At 52.4% G+C, this 14,702-nt stretch overlaps 1 pseudogene; it reads left to right on the forward strand.

Moving 5' to 3' along the window:
* The first annotated feature begins 3,800 nt into the window (after positions 1 to 3,800).
* LOC123408710 lies at positions 3,801 to 13,922 on the forward strand (annotated as a pseudogene).
* Positions 13,923 to 14,702: the final 780 nt, after the last annotated feature.

A 14,702-nucleotide genomic window follows, 5' to 3' on the forward strand; every position in this document is an offset into this window, starting at 1 on the left:
GGAGGAGGAGGGAAAAGAAGCATGTCCTATATGAGTAATGGGTAGAGAGGAACCGTCACCGACGGTCATGCGAGTAGAGGTGTTGATGGGATAGGAGGTGTGGAGAGTACCGGGATGAGCAGCGATGTGGGTCGTAGCGCCGGTATCCATGTACCAGCCACCACCACCATTGTAGTTTGTCGGTGTACGGCGCAGCGCAGTGTCGCGAGTAAAGTCGGCTCCCAAGGGGCCAGGGGAAGGCCGCCAGACTGCGCCGGCTGCAACGGTTGGACGCCTGACTACGCCGGCTGGCCAAGGGAGAGAGGGTCATACGGAGCTACGTACGGCTGGGGCGCGGTGTAGAAGGCCTCATGCGACGGGGGACGGGGTCCAAGGAGACTAGGAGGAGATGCACAGGGAACCGGCATGGAATAAGCATGCATGACGCCGATCCATGGATTCTGCCCGGCGTACCATGGAGCCGGCTCCTGCTGTGGAGGGCGAGCGGTTCCACCCGGAGCGCCATTCGGCTGCCGCTGCGGACGCCCACCGCGCCGACCGCCGCGACGGTGGCCGTTTCCGGATGGGGCCGGCTGCGGAAAGGCAGGCTTCTGGGGAGCCGGCCGCGGGTGGAGCCAGTTCACCGCGAGTGCGTTGGTGAGATCCGTGTGTGTGGCCCGGATCCGCGCCATCTTCACGCGGCGTTCCTCAAGCTTGAGGTACGCCACTATTGGAAATATTCCCTAGAGGCAATAATAAATTAGTTATTATTATATTTCTTAGTTCATGATAATCGTTTATTATCCATGCTATAATTGTATTGATTGGAAACACAGTGCATGTGTGGATACATAGACAAAACACTGTCCCTGGCAAGCCTCTAGTTGACTAGCTCGTTGATCAAAGATGGTCAAGGTTTCCTGACCATAGGCAAGTGTTGTCACTTGATAACGGGATCACATCATTCGGAGAATCATGTGATGGACTAGACCCAAACTAATAGACGTAGCATGTTGATCGTGTCATTTGTTGCTACTGTTTTCTGCGTGTCAAGTATTTGTTCCTATGACCATGAGATCAGATAACTCACTGACACCGGAGGAATGCTTTGTGTGTATCAAATGTCACAACGTAACTGGGTGACTATAAAGATGCTCTACAGGTATCTCCGACGGTGTTCGTGGAGTTAGTATGGATCGAGACTGGGATTTGTCAGTCCGTGTGACGGAGAGGTATCTCGGGGCCCACTCGATAATACAACATCACACACAAGCCTTGCAAGCAATGTGACTTAGTGTAAGTTGCGGGATCTTGTATTACGGAACGATTAAAGAGACTTGCCGATAAAAGAGATTGAAATAGGTATGCGGATACTGACGATCGAATCTCGGGCAAGTAACATACCGAAGGACAAAGGGAATGACATACGGGATTATATGAATCCTTGGCACTAAGGTTCAAACGATAAGATCTTCGTAGAATATGTAGATCCAATATGGGCATCCAGGTCCCGCTATTGGATATTGACCGAGGAGTCACTCGGGTCATGTCTACATAGTTCTCGAACCCGCAGGGTCTGCACACTTAAGGTTCGACGTTGTTTTATGTGTATTTGAGTTATATGGTTGGTTACCGAATGTTGTTCGGAGTCCCGGATGAGATCACGGACGTCACGAGGGTTTCCGGAATGGTCCGGAAACGAAGATTGATATATAGGATGACCTCATTTGATTACCGGAAGGTTTTCGGAGTTACCGGGAATGTACCGGGAATGACGAATGGGTTCCGTGTGTTCACCGGGGGGGGGGGGGGGGCAACCCACCCCGGGGAAGCCCATAGGCCTTGGGGGTGGCGCACCAGCCCTTAGTGGGCTGGTGGGACAGCCCAAGAAGGCCCTATGCGGCATAGGAAGAAAATCAAAGAGAAAAGAAAAAAAAAGGAGGAGGTGGGAAAAAGGGGGAAGGTCTCCTCCTTCCAAACCTAGTTGGATTCGGTTTAGAAGGGGAGGACTCCCCCCCCTTGGCTCGGCCGAACCCCTTGGGGGTCCTTGGACCGCAAGGCAAGGCTCCCCCTCTTCCCCCTATATATACGGAGGTTTTAGGGCTGATTTGAGACAACTTTTGCCACGGCAGCCCAGCCACATACCTCCACGGTTTTACCTCTAGATCGCGTTTCTGCGGAGCTCGGGCGGAGCCCTGCTAAGATTAGATCACCACCAACCTCCGGAGCGCCGTCACGCTACCAGAGAACTCATCTACCTCTCCGTCTCTCTTGCTGGATCAAGAAGGCCGAGATCATCGTCGAGCTGTACGTGTGCTGAACGCAGAGGTGCCGTCCGTTCGGCACTAGATCGGAGCGGATCGTGGGACGGATCGCGGGACGGTTCGTGGGACGGTTCGCGGGGCGGATCGAGGGACGTGAGGACGTTCCACTACATCAACCGCGTTTCTTAACGCTTCTGCTGTGCGATCTACAAAGGTACGTAGATCGGAAATCCCCTCTCGTAGATGGACATCACCATGATAGGTCTTCGTGCGCGTAGGAAAAATTTTGTTTCCCATGCGACGTTCCCCAACAACCACTACCTTGGCGAAGGTAGACTCTGGGATAAGAGTCAGGTTAGAGGCAGCACTCCCGAAGTCATCATTGAGGCTGGCGGTGAGAGTGTTGACGAGGAGCTCGTCGTTGATCGTCTCGTCAAGATCACGGAACTTATCGGCAAGCTTTTTGAGGCACATGCAGAAATCATCAATGGATGAATCAAGTTGTTGGCATCCATAAAACTCGTCGTGAAGGAGGACCTTGCGCTGGAGTTTGTTGTCAGTGAAGAGGCCATTGAGCTTGGTCCGGATGGTGTAGGCGTCGTTCTCATTACACACCACCGCGTGAAAGAGATCTTTGGAGATGGTGAGGTAAAACCAGTGGATGATGGTGGCGTCTTGGATCCTCCAGTCCTCATCGTGCACCATGAGGGCCGAGTCCACGGAGCCATCGATGTGGCCGTGGAGCAGGTACTCACGGAACACCAATGAGAAGTACCTCTTCCAGGCGGAGTAGGAGCCGATAGACTGGTCAAGAACCACCGAGACGTGGTCGAAGATGTTGAGATCGCGAACGACGGTGACATCCGGGCCGGCAAACGGACTGCTGCCGGAGGAGATCGAGGAGCGTAGAGAGGCCATGCCGGCAGCTGGGAAGAAGGGGTGTGGTGGTGGAAGCGGTGTGGTGGGGAGGCGGCGACACGAAGCAACATCGACGGCGCAGAGAAGAGCGGCGGTAGTGGCGGGTGTGGCGGCAGGGAGAGGCGGCAGCGAGGGCGCAGACAAAGGGCGCGACGACGGCGGTGGTGGCAGCGGAGATGAGGCAGGGGATGGCGCGGCGGCGGCGGCGGTGACAACGGCGGCGGCGCAAGAGATGGCGCGGCGGCAGCATCGGCTAGATCAGAACCGTGGAGGAAACTAATATCATGTAGAGAATTAGGTTTAGGTTGTACAACACTCAATATTAATTGAATGAATTAGGCACGTATATATAAATAAAAGATTGGCTTCTACCTCAACTATACAAAAAACTAGAAGATGGGTCTAATAACACAATATACATGGACAAATATATATATTCAACAGTGCAGTCTGTTTGTCCTCGGTGGTCATGCTCAAATTGCTCCAACGTCTAACTGCATAGCATGCGCACTCAATATTACTAGTTGTCATCGCGTATTTTAATCAAGAAAGAAAAGGAGCGCATCAGAACACTGTTATAGCTAGTAATAAATTGTTAGTATACTCATCGTTGTAATTGTAATTAGGTGTTGTCCATTCATGTCTGGTCCGTGGGCGCCTCTTGTCGTCCTGGCCCTGCTCGCCTCGGCGGGCGGTGATGCCGTCGGCGTGAAGGTGCACCACAAACACGGCAGGTTCGCGGCGGGCCCGTGGAAGCCGGCGCACGCCACCTTCTACGGCGGCCGCGATGGGTCAGACACCCGCGTCGGCGCGTGCGGCTACAAGGACACGGTGGCCGAGGGGTACGGCGTGCAGACGGCGGCCGTGAGCACGGCGATGTTCAACGGCGGCGAGACTTTGCGGGGCGTGCTACGAGGTGCGGTGCATGGACAGCCCGGACTGGCGCAAGGCCGACACAGCCCCTTTGACGGTGACGGCGACGAACATGTGCCTGCCCAACTACCAGCTGCCCGGCGATAACGGCGGGTAGTGCAACCCACCGCGCGAGCACCTGGACCTCACTATACCGGCCTTCCTGCAAATCGCCGAGGAGAAGGCCAGCATTGTGCCCATCTCGTACCGCCTGTACGTACGTACGTAGAGTAGCAAATAGTATAAGACTGGGAGTGCCTAGAAATCAGAGATTTTCTATGATTTCATTCACATAATATTATTGTATTTTGTATTTATCCTTTTTGTTTTTTTAGTTCATTATTTTATTCTTTTGGGCTCAAATGTCATACTTTTATTGTTGTTGCTATGCGTCCTATCTAACCGGTCCAATAACTACTCATTTAATTCTTGTTATTGCACGTTGCATATTTTAAAAAAGAAATTGCGGTAGAGAAAAAAAGAATAAGCAAAAAAAATTACGTAATGGCTTGTTAGTTTCAACTACTTTGACCACTAAACATTCTTGTACAAAGAAGTAGTGTGTCCTTATTGTATGAATTGTGATGTAATAATTTGTTTTTTTTTACTAAAAAACAACTTGATTCTAGCTTTTTCATGTAGTTGCTGCACAAATAAGATTTGCACTTGCTACCCGACTATAAATACTTGCAATTGCGCCCCGACTATGAATACTTGTAATTGTGACTTGACTTTGAATATTTACAGTTGCGATTAGACTTTGAATACTTGCAATTGCGACCCTACTTTGAATACTTGCAGTTGCGCCCGACTTCGAATACTTGCAATTGCGACCTGACTTTGAATATTTACAGTTGCGATTAGATTTTGAATACTTGCAATTGCGACCCTACTTTGAATACTTGCAGTTGTGGCCCGACTTCGAATACTTGCACTTGCGACCTGACTTTGAATATTTGCAGTTGCGATTAGACTTTGAATACTTGCAATTGAGACCCGACTTTGAATACTTGCAATTGCGGCCCGACTTCAAATACATGGAATTATCACCCGAATTTGAATACTTACAGTTGCGAGCCAACTTCAAATATTTACAGTTACGGTCACATTTCAAATCTTGTTGTTACGACCCGACTTTAAATTTTAATGTCATGAAAAAGCTACACGTAAAGATAAAAAAACTCATGAAAGTAAAAGTGAAAAATAAATAACTACATGAGAAAATAGAAAATAAAAATAAAAAATAATGAAAGAAAAAGGAAACAAAAAATATTAAAACAGATAAGAAAGGCAGCGGTTCTTGTATGCAATGATGCAGCGGGCCAAAGGGGCTGGAAATAAACGGCTAGAAGAAACGGGCCGCTAGCTGAAGAAAAGAGCTCCAAACAACAGACAGCAGCCTGATACACACAAGAAAAAAAGCTAGGAAATGCACAAGAAAAAAGCTAGAAAGCAGACAAATCGTGACATGAAAAAAAACATTCAATAACCGATACAGTGAATGATTTCAAACTTGAAACTCAGCTAGCTGAGTTTTAGCAAAACCGTTAAATATTAATGTCATGGAAGAGCTACACGTAAAGATAAAAAAACTCATGAAAGGAAAAGTCAAAAATAGATTACTACATGAGAAAAAAAAAAGGAAACAAAAAGGAAACAAAAAATATTAATACAGATAAGAAATGCAGCGGTTCTTGTATGCAATGATGCAGCGGGCCAAGGGGGCTGGAAATAAACGGCTAGGAGAAACGGGCCGCTAGGTGAAGAAAAGAGCTCCAAACAATAGACACCAGCGGGATACACAACCTGCCCTGTTAGGAAACGCACAAGAAAAAAAAGCTAGAAAGCACACAAATCGTGATATGAAAAAAACATTCAATGACCGCTGAATGATGCCAAACTTGAATCTCATCTAGGAGCACACAAATCATGACATGAAAAAAAATCTAGAAAGCACACAAATCGTGACATGAAAAAACATTCAATGAACGGACCGTATAAGATTTCTCTTCTTTTGTTATCATATAATAAGTCAGCGGGTTGAACAATGTGTATGTGTATGTGCGTCTGATGCAGTGTGCCTTGCGTGAAGCAGGGCGGGATCCGGTACACGATCACTGGGAACAAGTACTTCAACATGGTGGCGGTGACGAACGTGGGCGGGGCGGGGGACGTGGCTGCGCTCAAGGTGAAGGGAAACAAGCGCGTCGACGCCGCTGCAGCGCAACTGGGGCCAGGTGTGGCAGACTTCCGAGGACTTCACCGGTGAGTCGCTCACGTTTGCTAGACAGTGATAAGGAGCAAGTTGAGGATTCTTCCACCGGAGAAAATGGCACCCGCGCTCCTGCGATGCGCTGCCCCGGCGCCCGCATCCACCAGCGCCGCTGCTCTCGCCGGCCAGCTCAGCTCGGCTGCGAGGTCCGTCGTCCCTAGCCCGTCGGGGCTCCCATCCCCTGCATCGCCCTAGTTCTTGTCGGGTTTCTCGCTGCGCTCCCCGGCCCAAGATGCCCCGTCGGGCCTGCTTCAGATCCGGTCAGCTACGGAGACTAGACCTCTGGAGAGCGGCCCTCGCGCCTCGGTTGCCTCCCCGCAGCGGATCGTTGATGAGGCCTCGGGGAGGGTGCTGCCCTGCATCGCTCTTCGGGAGGAGTTGGTTGATCCGATGAGGGGATTCGTGGACCGGATCTCAGGGCGCATCCTTCCATGCGTAGCTTTGAAGGCGATGGAGGAGCCGCTGGGTGGCGATGTAAGTCTCCCCACCACCACGCTTCCTTCCTCTTCTAGGTCTTCTTCTCCCTTGCAGCCGGCAGCGGCAGGGCTGTCGCTTCGTTCTGGGGCAGATCTGGCAGGCTCTTCAATGCCGGATCCTCGCCCCTCCTTGATGGCGTCGCTTGAAGGGGAGCCTGCCCGCGGGCTGGCAAGCGCCGGAGCCTCTTCAAGGCGCGCCACCCCCTTTCCACCCCGAAACGGACCTGACCGGCATTCCCAGGCCGAGACTCCGCTCCATTATTGTTGCGCCGTTGGTAAGGGAGCAGGCTGGTGGGATGGCATGCGCAGATGCGCCTTCAAGGCGCGACCTCTGCGGCGCGCCAGTGTCTCAAGACCAAGTTGCTGGAGAGGATTGGACGCTCGTCTCCTCTCGGCGTGCTCGTCTCCTGGCGCGGTAGCAGGAGGATCTGCATCCCCAGTTGGCAAGAGTTTCAGAACGCCTTGCTCTCTCTCGTGCGGAGGCATTCAAGAGGCGTTTCGGGAATCGCTGTTTCCGCTGCCTAGGCTCCAGACACAAATCCTCCCACTGCCGCGACCCTCCAATCTGCTACACTTGCAAGCGGACGGGCCACTTCGAGCGCGCATGCCCCAATCGCCACCAAAAGGATTCAGTCCAACACCGGGTGCTACTTCCCCATCCTCCTGCTCCGCCTGCGGCCGCCGGGGGGTCTGCTCCGCCGCTCCTGCCTGCTGCTGCTGGTCTGGGGTCTCCCTCCTACGCCCAGGTCGTCGCAGCGCCAAGCCACTCGTCTGCCCCGGCGCCTAAGATGGTTGCGGGGCTCATTCCAGGCGCGGCGCACCGTAGGCCGGCAACTTCAACCTTCTCGGTGGTCAGCACCCCGGAGATGGAGGACGAGTCCTACCGTCTGCGCACCACGGCGCTCCTGCTCACCGCCGCGGGTCCCTGCTCTGGCATCACCGCGGTCATGGTGGCTGAAGCGGTGGAGCACGACCAGGGATTCCCTCGTCGGGATATCTGAGCTGCTCCTTGCTTCCCAGAAGACTTCCTGCTGCTGCTGTCGGAAGGCCACCAGTGTGACCTCGTCTTCGAGCGGCGCCAGCTGGTGGTGGCCGGAGTTAAGTTCTTGCTAAGGCCTTGGTTCCCCCCGCCGGGCGGGAACAGGGTGTGGAGATTCTACTGCAGAGTCGCCATCGAAGGGTTGCCCCTGAATGCATGGTCCTGGGCCAACGTCCAAGAGGTAGTTGGCAAGAAATGCAGGCTCGATCTCATCGAGCGACAGTCCACCACCAAGGCCAATGTGTCTGCTCTCTTTGCTTGGGTGTGGGATGGGACCCGGATCTGATTCCCCGGGCATCTGATTTTAATGTCATCAGCCGGCCAGATGTTGCAAGGCCGCGGAGATCGCTGTCGGATGGTACTCCTGCGGAGCAAGGAAAGGAAGGCCCCCACTTCTCGATGCTTATTCACTTGGATATGGTAAAGGGCTACTCGCCGGTGGAGGATGAGGACTTGGAGTGGCCAAGAATATTTGAGCACAAAGACTGGAAGATGGGGTACAAGGATGGTGAGCGCAGGGCTCGTACTGCTGCCTCCGCTCGCTGCTCGCCAGCTGCTCGCCGCAATGATGATGATGCTGATGATAACTACAATGGTGGCAATAGGCGTCGGGGTAAGCTTGGCGGGGCGCACGATGGTTTTTGGCAGGGTATGCGGGACAAGGCTCATTGCCGGGATGCTGTGGCTAGTGCGCTGGCGCCTAGGAGATACAGGAGGCATGCTGACCCAGTGGCTCCATCCGCGCCTGCGCCTGGCATGGCCCTAGCAGTGCAGCTGCTCGGGACTGGCATGGTGGCTGGCAAGGTTGTTGGTCCCGCTATGCAGCAATCGCGGGAGAAGACCAGTATCTTCGTTACCCCTGACTTGCACACAATACAGGGGCAGGAGTCCGTCGGCAAGGACTTGCAGCAGAAGTCTGAAGACAGTATTAGTGATGCGCTTAGTGCGACAGATGTTCAAGTTGGGCAGGCTGGCCCTGCGGGCTCGCCAGTTACAGTGGATCGTCCCCCTGATCTGATCTGTGATGCGGTGCAAGGGGAGGGGTATGCGGCTCAATGGTGTCCTCCAGGCGAGTTACTGCCGCTCTTCTCGGTACCGCGCCTCACCACGTAGGCCGGCGGCAGTGACCACATGGGTTGGGCTGGCTTCTTCGACGCTGATGCGCCTCATGGCTCCTGGGCGAGCACATGCCAGCTAACAAGCGCTGGACCTCGCTGCTACGAGCTGCCGCCGCTGCCTCCTTCGCTGGAGTCGCCGGTCTCGGACTGGCCAGTCCTTCAGCAGCTGTCGCTGGCGCAACGTGGATGGCCGTCGGTTTTTGGATAGGGCACGTACTGGCTGCCAGGTTGGGATGCACCCAGGCTGCAAGTGTCGCGGGCTGAGCCTTATGGGGCGGCTGGCCCGGAGGTAGTCTTTGGGACTGGGGCAGGAATCAACTACGTTCCCATCAACGAACCTCCAGTTCAATCGGAGGAAGAGAAGTGTGCAAGACGTGCCTTTGCGGATGCAAACCTTACTAGACCTGGTCTCGTGGCTGCTATCACGCAGAGGGTGGCCTCTCTGCAGATAGACGAGCAGCGGGCTTTCATTGGGAAGATTTCTTCCCTGCTGTCGGCATCCATACTCAGCTCGCCGCCGCAGGCCATCTCGTCGCGTCAAAAGATGAAGAAGAAGTTGTTGGGCGCAGTCAAAGCACCAAGGCGGAGTGCGCGTCTTTCTCGGATGCAGTCAAGCTTTTCATCATCAAGGAGGTCTCAGGCGGCCATCTGTGTACAGCTAGGGCTCATCAAGCGCGAAGCTGATTTCAATGATAGCACGCTTCACGCCTACGTCGACTTCTTCCGCAAGCCCATGCCACCGAAGAACGTGGTAAAACTCACGCAGATTGCAGGACTTTCCTCTCGAGCCTAGCTTCGCCTGCCAGAATCTGAACTCCAAGCCATCTTGGAGGAGCTCTCTTTCTGAGCTGCCTGACGCCTGATAGGGTTGTATCACCGTTGCATTTCCAGTTTCCATGATTAGCCGCTATTCTGAATATCGGTTTGTAATGTTGGCTGCACATCTTTGTTGCGCCGTTCGTACCAAACTTTGTATCCGTCCGTGGTTAGTTAAGTCGGCTGCGTGTCCTTGTCGCGCTAGGTACCCAAACTTCGACTGCCCTTGCTGGTGGGGCGCCCGGCACTATGAGAAAGTTCCGTTATGCAGTACTACCTTGTTATCCAATGAATGACAACCTTGCTATTTTTAGTTGGAACGTGAGGGGTCTGAATGACAAAGCTAGACGGGTTGCTTCTAGGGCAACCATCGACAGTCTTGCCTGCTCTATTATATGCCTGCAGTAGACTAAGCTGTCCGCTTGCTCCTCTGCTGACCGCATAGAAATTGTGGGTCAACGCTTTGATCAACACGCGTCGCGGGACCCCGATGGCTCGCGTGGGGGTATCCTTATGTGCTGGTGCTCGGACAAGTTATCCGCCAGTGCGGTCGTGGCGCGACCTTTCTCGGTCACAGTGTGCTTCTCACCGGTGGGAGGAGGTCCGGCATGGTCCTTGACCACGGTATATGGCCCCCACGATGATCAGCGGAGGAATGACTTCCTGGCGGAGCTAGCTACTATTCGTAACTCCATGACCGGTCCGTGGCTTATCATTGGCGATTTCAATCTAATAACGGACCCGCGAGATAAAAGCAATAGTAGGGTGTGCCGTCGTTGGATGTTGAAATTCCGGCGTACACTGAACTCCTCTAATCTACGTGAGATCCCGCTTATTGGGCGCAAATTTACATGGAGTAATGAACAGGCTGTACCCACTCTGGTTCGCCTGGACCGTGCCTTTTGCAATATGGACTGGGAGCTGATCTTCACTGCAGCCAAACTGCTCCCGCAATCATCAGCGATCTCCGATCATTGCCCTTTGCTTCTCCTCAACGATAAGATTGTCAAAACCAACAGGAGGTTTCGTTTCAAATCCTACTGGCAATTTGTGCACGGTTTCAAGGAGGTGGTGGAGCGGTCCTGGGAAGCATATGCTGGCAATGCATGCCCCATCACCATGTTAAACCGCAAGTTGTGGCGGTTGAGTAAGGATCTGCGCTCGTGGAGTAAAAACATTGTGGGGGATTTGCAAAGACAATTCCATATTATCACAGAAATCATACTGCAGCTGGACGTGGCGCAGGATTATAGAGTTCTCTCCCAGGAAGAAAGTGATCTGCGATCAAGGTTAAAAGCTCGCACCCTAGGGCTTGCGGTTCTTCTCAAGATCAAGTTGTGGCAAAAAAGTAGGATCCTTTGGCTTAAGGCGGGTGACGCCAACACGAAGTTCTTCCAACGGAAGGCAAATGCTAGGCACCATGAAAATACTATTCATGCGCTACAGGGTCCTGTTGGAATGATCTCTTCTTCGGACGACATGACCGAACTGGCGCACACCCATTTCACGCAGATTTTTGGATGCCTTAAGCACAGATCGGCAGCACTAAACTGGGATGTCTTGGATCTCGAGCATGTGGATCTGACCGGACTAGAGCATGACCTTTCGATGGAAGAGATCAAGAGCGCCATTAATGCGGTTCCGGCGGATAAGGCGCCGGGACCAGATGGTTTCTCAGGAATATTCTATAAAGCTTGTTGGGACACAATCAAACTTGATCTTCTGGCAGCGCTGAATCAGCTATTCCGGATGGACAGTCGCGGGCTAGACAGAGTGAACCACGCTTTGCTCGTTCTCCTCCCAAAGAGAATGGGGGCAAACGCACTGCAAGATTTCATGCCAATTTCACTGCTCCATAGCGTGATTAAAATCTTCTCAAAAATACTAGCATCCAGGCTGGCCCCAAAACTCCCTTTGCTAGTCGATTAGTGCCAGAGCGCCTTCATCAAATCCCGTAGTATTCAAGAAAACTTCTTGCTAGTTCAAAACACAGTCAGATTTTTTCACAAATCCAAGAAACCGGCAGTCCTGCTAAAGCTTGACATTGCGAAGGCCTTTGATTCAGTATCATGGGCATACCTGTTGGACATGTTGCAAGCCAGGGGGTTTGGCCGGCGTTGGAGGGAATGGATTTCAATGCTTCTGAGAACTTCTACTTCACGGGTCCTGATTAATGGGCAAATGTCGGAGATCATTCAACACAAGTGTGGCCTTAGGCAGGGAGACCCGTTGTCGCCATTCCTTTTCATTCTAGCAATGGACCCACTGCATAGGATGATGTCCGTTGCGACAGAACAAGGGGTGTTGTCAAAGCTGCCTGGACGAAGTAGGGTGCCTCGATGCTCTTTCTACGCGGAAGACGTGGCGCTATTCATGAATCCATCCGAGCGCGATGCTAGGATGATCAAGCTGATCCTAACATGCTTTGGCTCAGCCTCCGACCTATTTACTAATGCTGCTAAGAGCTCGGCTCTTCTGATTCGCTATGGCGCATTGGATCTTATGCAGGCCTTGGCTCATCTGGGTTTCCCCATACAATCTTTTCCTACGTCCTACCTCGGAATGCCTTTATCTAATCGCAAGCTCACAAAGTTAGAACTGGATCCGCTGGTCTCCAAGTTGGGGAACAAAGCGATTGGCTGGAAGGGGAGGCTAATGGCCAAGAGCGGTAGACTGGTGCTGCTTAAATCGGGTATGTCCTCGCTCGCGATCTACATGATGACGATCCACAAACTGCCAGCCTGGGTGTTGAAGCGATTAACTCAGTTCTGTTGCTCATGGCTGTGGAATGGAGACACGGTGTGCAATGGTGGGAACTGCAGAGTTGCATGGAAGTTGATCTGTAGACCGAAACACCTAGGGGGTCTAGGGGTACTCGACCTGTCGAAGTTTGGGAGGGCGATGAGGCTGCGATGGTTGTGGTTGGCCTGGAAACATCCGGACCGCCCCTGGGTGAACTCGCCATTGCCATGTTCTATAGAGGAGAAGGAATTGTTCGCCATGGCGATGGAGATTACGGTGGGTGATGGTAGGGCAACAAATTTCTGGCATGATCGCTGGCTCGAGGGTTTCTGCCCAAAGTGGATCGCCCCGTCTCTCTTCAGGATCGCGGCGCGGAAAAATAGATCGGTCTGGGACGCGATTAAGGATGATAAGTGGCTGCATGACATGTCTAGGGGGCTACGAGGTGACATGCTTGACGAGCTATATGCACTTGCTTCTAGGCTGGATCATGTGCGGCTGCAAGAGGGGCAGCACGACTCCATCATCTGGCGATTCTCGTAGGACAGAGCATATAGTGCGCGCTTGGCATACCGGCTGTAGTTCGAGGGTGCGGTGCAAATGGCCGGGTACAAGCTCATCTGGCAAGGTTGGGCACCAGGCAAGTGTATATTCTTAGTCTGGATGATAATGCTGGATAAGATACTGACGACAGATGCCCTTCTGCGAAGGGGATGGGATAACGATTATTTCTGCCCTCTCTGTCAGAGGAACCTAGAAACGCCGTCGCACCTATTCGTCGACTGCCCGTGGTCAAGGACCATCTGGAACTACATAGCCACCCTAGTGGATATGCCTGCCCTATGTCCGGCTAGCTAGGAGATGGACTTAAAATATTCAACATGGTTTAACGGTAGATGTGCGAGGACTACCAAACAGAGGAAAAAGGGACTGATCTCCCTGGTGCACTTGATCACTTGGGAAATTTGGCGGGAGAGGAACAGGAGGGTCTTTCAACAAGAGCTAATGTCGACGGAAGGCTTCCGGTGCAGGATTTATGACGAGATTAGGCTTTGGAACTGCGCGGGAGATGGGATTCCCTTTGATCCTGGTTGAGGCGTTCCTTCCTCTTAGATCTCCTTGCTCTTGTTTTTTTCTTATTTTTTAGGTCTTCTCTTTCGGTTTGTTGTCTCCCCTCTTATCTTTCTCCCCTTGCCAGTCCTGCTTGGGACCGGACGCTGCACATTGTTCCCCCCACTCATCAACGAATTTGGCTTTGGCCAACATTAAAAAAAATCGCTCACGTTTCGTGTCATGACCGGCGACCCTCGCAAGCACACGTCCTGGCATGTCCTCCCGCGCGACTGGCAGTTCGGCGTCACCTACCAAGCATGCAAGAACTTCTAACCGCATCGCACCGATTGAGCTGCCCTGTAAAATCCTACTTCTAACTATCTAGCCGGTCCAAACCCATCGAATCTCTTGTGTTGTGTCCCTCGGAGTATGCATGCATGTCCAACAGGACGTACGTGCATCAAGAAACAAGATACCCACTCAGAAATGGCAAGAAAGAAAGAATGGAAGAAAGAAGGAAAGAAAGGAAGAATGGGTGAAAGAAACAGAACTTGTGTCCAATGTTAGGGCTCGGCACGTTCATGCTGCATCCAGAAAGGAACAAGAAAGACACGACCGGGCAAGATGGTAGCACGGAACGGGACATCCCATAACGTTTGAGTTGGACGCACACAACTTCATTATCAACAACAAAGACACCTCCCCCCTCCCTTCTTCGGGGAAGCTTTCCTTTCCTTCACGATTCGATGTAGACGCTTGAGTCACAAGACGCGCCCTTCATCCGTGATCCTCCTTCCCGCGCAGTTTGTGGACATGCTTTCCGCGACATCAATAGAGGTACACCGCCAATCTTGGTAATTCCTGTGCTCCACATAAACACGTCGCTATTCATTTGTCGTCCCTTGAGAGAAAATTCTATTTGGGAATCTCCTCTCTCCACTACCGTGTTGCAATATACAAAAGAAAACGTTCCGAGTCTACGCGTCGGCGGAAGCGTTCCGCCGGTTGCTATCGCTCGCTCCCTTATTCACGCGGAGACACACTCGCACTGGCGCTTGTTTTTTTTTTCTTTCTTCTTCCTCTCTTCTTCGTCAGATTCATCTCGTTTTTCGT

Source organism: Hordeum vulgare, chromosome 7H (genome assembly GCF_904849725.1).
Source record: "Hordeum vulgare subsp. vulgare chromosome 7H, MorexV3_pseudomolecules_assembly, whole genome shotgun sequence".
NCBI lineage: Eukaryota > Viridiplantae > Streptophyta > Magnoliopsida > Poales > Poaceae > Hordeum > Hordeum vulgare.